Raw genomic sequence first — 6,224 nt, 5'->3', positions numbered from 1 at the left:
TTGTGTCACACTAGTACATGAGAGGTAGACTTTGCATTGAAACATGTCTTTTGCTTGATCCACCCATGGTGGTCATCCATGATTCTAGTTATTGTTTGGATGTGGATGTTTGGATATTTGGGTGTAATATAAAATTACTTATTTTATTATAAACTGCCTGGAGTTGTTATAATTGGGCTGCATAGAAAATACAGTATATATAAAAATAAATTGTCTTAAAGACTTCCTATGCTCAATTGTTTTTAGCAGTTTTGTACTTTTTTGTTTTGAATAGTTTTACATTGTTACTTTTAGTATTTATGTTTCTAGCATGCTCTGCACTAGTCTTTCCTTACTGCAATTGTAGTTTAGCCTTATCTTTGTATGTATCCCGGTCTTGGACTGCAACAATAAAAGATTTGATTTTACTTCTTTCAATAAAATAACATAAACAGTTTTACCTATTTCACTATCACAGAAAAATCCACATATCCAGAGTCAGATATACTATATCACCCTAAGAGGAACTTAAAAAGGTTGCTAAGGTCACTCTCTAAGCCCAACCCAAGTCACAGGGTTGTTGTTGTCGGGAAGGAATATTAGGTATGTTCACCACCTTGAGTTATATAAAAAAGGTGAGAGGAGGAGGAAAGCAGCACTAAGTCTTCACATTACTATACCTTACTGGCCTGCACAAAACTGTTACGTATGGCCCCTTGTAAATTTGTCCCAATTTCAGAAAAGAGAACACAAATAAAAAGGCTTAACTGAACAGAACAGAAATTTTAATCTCAATACTAAAATTTCAAAAAATAACAAGCGACGCTCATCATAAACTAGTGATATTGTCATTAAAGCATTAATTTGCTACAGTGATGGGAACCTTTGCCAAGTTGTAAATCATCTGGCTGTTTTACAAAGCACACCTCAAGAACCTGACTTACAGTTTCATTATGTCTTATAGTTACATTAACTAGAAATATAATTACAAAATAGAATGAGAAGGACCTAAGGTTTGTTGACAGTATGGTTAACAAACTCCACAAAGGTAAAGCTGTACATAACTCAACAGAAAAAAAGAAATAAAACATTGTAGATACATTTACAAGTCTACTTCCAGCTCTGAGAGCCCAGTCAGGACTGTTTAGCTACAGGCTTATCTAACCACAGTAGCAAACATGCTATTTTCCAAAAATGCTCCCAGTATAAAGTTGCTATAAGGATTTGTGGAGAATAAGAATCCATTGCTACTGCATGCAAATAAGGTCCCAGCTGGTAGCCTATGGCTACAGTGCCAATAACAGCCTGGCAACCGCTTAACAGGACCAAGAGCTGATGCTGGTTTGACCATTCCTAATTCTTTGTTTTTGTTTCTGCAAGAAAACACATAAAACAGCATAGATCAGTAGTCCTAGCACTGCTGTCAATCTTACCAGGCTGAGGAAGGAAAATGCTTACAGCTGCTACTTCCACATTTTTCTCTGGTTGGTGAAATGCAGTAGAGAGCTTTGGCTGATCTTATACGTATGCACTTTTGCTCCCTTTGTGAAAAAAACTAATGCAAAGTTATAAACTTACCATTGGCTTCTAATTTTTAAAACTGTAATCTTAGCTCGGATGCATGTTGTTCATATATTATTGAAACTTCTGCCACAGATTAAAACCCAACTATTAAATAGAACATATAAGCAAGCACAGCAGTAACATGATAATGTGTACTGCAGGTAGGTGTCAATATTTCTTCAAATTAATTTTAAGTATAACAGTCAGCACTGAGATTATACTTTAGATATCTCCATCTCTATCACCCAGACCAAATGTATAATTCATAACAAATTAACATTTATCCATATTTTGAGAATACAGCATATAGCACACTTGCAGAAATTAAAATGTCTTGATGAATTTAAAATATTCCAGACCAAACATAAATTCTGTCCAAACATCCAAAAACAGTTTAATCAGATCTGCACTATTTATTTCCATGGCAATAAACAATGCTGAACAAAAAACAAAGCAAACTTCTTTAAATTGAATGTAATAATAAATACTTCTACATTTTTCATCATGGCAATCATTACATTTATTTTACCTGACTTTACATTTTCACTTCAGCAAACCCTATATACACAATACTGCTGTTAATTCTTGAAAACCTTTGCATGTCTTTCCTTCCTTGGTATGTGACCAGAATGATTGGGAATGTGATTTGAATACCAAACTTACAATTCTGAAACCTGTTTAGAACAGTGTTTCTCAACCTCAGCGACTTCCAAGATGTGTGGACTCCAATTCCCAGAATTCCCCAGCCAGCAATTCTGGGACTTGAATTCCACACACCTTAAAGCTGCTGAGATTGAAAAATACTGGTTTAGAAACAAGTTTAATCTAAGTAATATTGAAGGGCTTCTCCAGTTGTTATTCTATGACAAGAAGCTGCTTCATTCATTATTTCTGTGACAGAATTTATTCCAGTTTAACAACAAACATGTTAAATTTCATTATGATGAAAAGCATAGCAAGTACTTGGAATATGAAAAAACAAATCTCTTGCTTTCAGAAATAAGATCAGAATCACCAAAAGAAGCATAAAAACTTTCTAGAAAGGCCCACTAATATCACAATTCTTAAAGATATATAAAATAGCTATGTGTTAATATACTACAATGAATTTACTTCTGTTAATTTAAAAATATACAAGCTTTTTAATTGCATAGACCATACAACAGAAGATGACCAAGTTACATATCTCATCTATTTTGCCCTTTCTGCTCAGGAACTAACATAATGTCCATTCTGGGATAAATGTTAACACTATCCTCTGCACCGAGGCCAAATCATATTCTTGAAAAATACTACTAAACTAAAATAATCTATAGCAAGTAACCATTACAATATCACTTTAATGAAACATTGCTTAATATGCAGGAAAAAAAACAGAAGTGACAATGGAAAATAAGCTTCAGAAGTCCACTGCTGATAAATTTATTTATGAAACTCTCAGATATTTCACTATGAAATCAAGGCAGGTGCTCTTGGCAATGTCGAGGCACTAACTAAATTGGATCTTCGAAAGACTCCTCCATCCCAGGGCCATTAATGCAGAAGTTTGTCTACGTCTAGTCCTCAAATCACATATAGACTCATGTATCCTAGCATGATCATGAATGCCAAACCAAATTTAGCTCTTTGTTCTCTAATCAATAAATATGCAGACAGAAAAGCAAGAAGTACAAGTGCTGAACTGGTTAACAGCAATTCTCTACATAACCTAGAGTAAAAGTTCATGTCACAAAAATAAAAAAGCACATCTTTCAGAGGCTCAGAAGATTTTTATAAAAATGTAATGGTAAGCCTGCTATTGTACGAAATTGATTCCAATTATTTATTTTGCAAATATAATGGCTTGATCTGAATGTGTATTAAACAACTTTGATGTTAAGTTTACATTTTTAAAGAAATGGGACCAAATGCATTTATTAAATTAAAAAAAAAGTATTATTGCTATTTACCACAAAGGTATTATTTAAAAAAATACAGTCCTGATCAAAAACACAGGCCTGATAAACCTATGAACCAAGACAGATTAGAAATATTAATTTGCATGCCATTTTTTTTTAAAGATCACTTAAGTTTGGCAAAAATGCCACAAATGATTCAAGGCTAGGAAAACAGTATGTAAGCTCTAAAGAACAAATCAGGTTTTTTTCCACACCCAATGTTTTCTTTTTTAAAATGACACAATAAGATAGTTTAGAAACTGAGGGCTGCAGATTGAAGCCACTTCTGTCATCTATGGATAGGGAATTGGTGTTGTTTTCTTCAAAGGCTGTTAGCAAGCCAAAACAAGATGGGAAATGCTGAAAAAAAAAAAGAGAGAGGAGGGTAAGCTATGGAAAACTTTGTTAACTGCAGTCACAGTTGCCAAGAAAACATCACTGGAAAAATATCAGAATGTCTCTATCCATTTTATTTCTACTAGGACGTATTCTGAGAAAAGAAAGAGATGGTGTCAGTCAGAAAAAACAGTCTGTATATGATATAATCCTGTGCATAATTACAATTTCTTTAGCAGTAATTATCTTAATCTTTCTCTTTTTGTTGTCTTATTGTTATTACCATAAGATTTTCTAAAAGGATATATATATGAATCTGAATCCATCCCACCAAATAACTTAAAATTTGTGTAATAGCCACCCAAAAAACATTTTCAGTCAGATTTAGATGCTACAGATGTTCACAATTCAATGGAAATTCAAATAAAACAGTAGTTATTTGTACAAATTTATTTATTTTTAATAGTTATGTTTGTAGGCTGCCCACTGTGGGCAGCATACAAATTTAAAACATAAAAACACTAACCCTAGCCTGAAAGATAGCCAAATTATGACAAGGCAAACATCAAAAGAATAACACCTCCCCATCCCCCCCAAAAATACTGAAATACCCTGAAGTACTCTTCTGATGGAATTCTACACTTAACTTCACAGAGATCGTTTATTCAAGTATTCAGTAGTGTACCTCAGGAAACATAGAAAGAACCTATTTGCTTTTTGCTTCTGTTAAAATCAACACTTAAAGTTGGATTAAGTCATTTATAGAATTTATTAAAACAGATCCAGAGGCAATGACAGTCTCATTCCCATTCTGGTATGGAAGCTAGTAAAAATCTCAACCTAATTTTTTCCCTCTGGAACTTCAATTTTGTTACATGTGCAAAGTCCCATGGGTTGCATATCAGTTAACAACTGACTGAATAAAAGTTTCCTAGCAAATCTGCATATCTGTCTCAAAAATAGGACTTTTCATGCGTAAGTAAGTAGATATGTTTCTCCTCAAAGAAACATCAGTGGATGCAATAAATGTGATGCCTGAATGATAAAAGTGGTATGTATCGAGGGAAAGAAAGAAAACTGTATTGGGAAATGGGAAGCGTGCGCAAACCCCATCTTTCTGCTGCCTTTGGAAACAGAGCTATAGATAGCCTTCAAGAACTGGTCACAGACTGTATTATTCTGGTGGACTGGATCATGCCCTAGGTATAAATTCCATTCTCTTGCACTCCTGAAGTAATGTACCATATTAGAAAGAGTATTTCTACAAAAGCAGTTAAGATATAATACTATTTTTCAAGCATAAGCTCCTGCATAATAAACATACAGAATGTACTTTTATGATTGAAGCAACTCAAAAAAATCACAGAATTTGAATGTTCCCTTCACATTTTGGCAAATATCGTTCTATGAACTCTTTTGACAATGGTTCAAGTGGCAGTTGCAGGGGTATTTTCCCCATTGTTATTTGTGCAGATTGCTCATTTGGGAAGTTTACATTTAAGTTAGATTCTCTATAGTGCTGAAGATTAGAGGCATTTATCTGCATATTTTAAACAAAGCTTCTCTCAACAAGCAAAGCATGAATATGTCATGAAGCAGCATGATATGAGCAAATTGTTTACTAAACTCAGGGAGTAATTGGAATAATTTGTTCTGTTGGGTATTACTTACTGTGTGTGCATGAGAAAAAATACTAAGACATTAAAGCAAAGACTGATTAATATTTCACATATATTGATCCCAAAATATGTTAAGGGAAAAGGTCAGAGGTACCTAATTCAGAAGTATATAATGAATTCCTCATACAAGTTAAAATGATTTAAGCCAAAGAAAGCACATCAATTCCTCAACTAAACTCTCTGCAATATATACTTCTCTAGTTTAAAAATGTTACTATAACATCTGAGCATCAAAGCTGAAGGTAGATCAGATGAAATTGTTGGCTATTCATTGAATATAGATTAAACCCAGATCACTGTTTCAGAATTTGATCCTGTAAAGATAGCTACATATTACTGTTTGTTTTCGTTTTGATTTCCCTCATTTAAAGTGTTTTTAAAAAGATACATAAGTTATTTCTTTCCTAGCATGTATGCATACGTGCTAACAGAAGTATGTTTGCAAGCTGCTAAAAGATGAGGAACGCAAAATTAGTCCTGCCCCATTATATGCTTAAGTTACATATTTTATATTAATAGAGTCCCCCTTTCTTGGGGGAGATGGGCGGTAATAGAAGTTTGAAGAATAAATACATAAATAAGCAGAATCCTTTCATTTGTTCAGAGTCTCATCATAACTTAAGAAACATGGGCCTATCAAACTAGAAAACATTTCAAAAATGCACAATTTGATATCATTATTTTTATAAGCAGAAGAGGGATTTCATCATCAATGCTAAAAATTATTCTG

The 6,224-nt window shown here is 33.4% G+C and overlaps 1 protein-coding gene across 2 annotated transcripts in view; it reads right to left on the bottom strand.

The window, feature by feature from the left end:
* Nucleotides 1-1,911: 1,911 nt before the first annotated feature.
* SEC23IP (SEC23 interacting protein) overlaps nt 1,912-6,224 on the bottom strand; it is a 34,736-nt gene continuing 30,423 nt past the window's right edge. For both annotated transcript variants that reach the window (XM_063307238.1, XM_063307239.1), the window contains exon 19: nt 1,912-3,839. The gene's annotated coding sequence lies outside the window, so the exon portion shown is untranslated. The remainder of the gene's footprint in view (nt 3,840-6,224) is intronic.

This window comes from Candoia aspera, chromosome 6, assembly GCF_035149785.1.
Source record: "Candoia aspera isolate rCanAsp1 chromosome 6, rCanAsp1.hap2, whole genome shotgun sequence".
Classification (NCBI taxonomy): Eukaryota; Metazoa; Chordata; class Lepidosauria; order Squamata; family Boidae; genus Candoia; species Candoia aspera.
Note: the sequence above shows the minus strand (reverse complement) of the source record. Positions and strands in the feature narration are given on the sequence as shown.